Source organism: Labeo rohita, chromosome 10 (assembly GCF_022985175.1).
Source record: "Labeo rohita strain BAU-BD-2019 chromosome 10, IGBB_LRoh.1.0, whole genome shotgun sequence".
Taxonomy (NCBI): Eukaryota; Metazoa; Chordata; class Actinopteri; order Cypriniformes; family Cyprinidae; genus Labeo; species Labeo rohita.
The window spans coordinates 20,686,058-20,686,270 of record NC_066878.1 but is presented as its reverse complement, the minus strand read 5'-3'; positions in this window follow the sequence as shown (position 1 = coordinate 20,686,270).

The window sequence follows — 213 nt, the reverse complement described above, 5'->3', positions numbered from 1 at the left end:
AAATTTTCTCTTAGTGAATAAGAAGTTTAATTAAGTTAAATTAAACTTGCATAAACTGACTGAAACTTCCACAGACTGAGGAAGAGGACTCTATTCTAGGTTTACTGATTTATTTATTCCTCATTTGTCTTAAACAGGCAAAAAGAGACTGCACCACCATACGTGTATGGCAGTTTGAGTGGAAGATGTGGTACAGAAAGGGTTAACAATGTG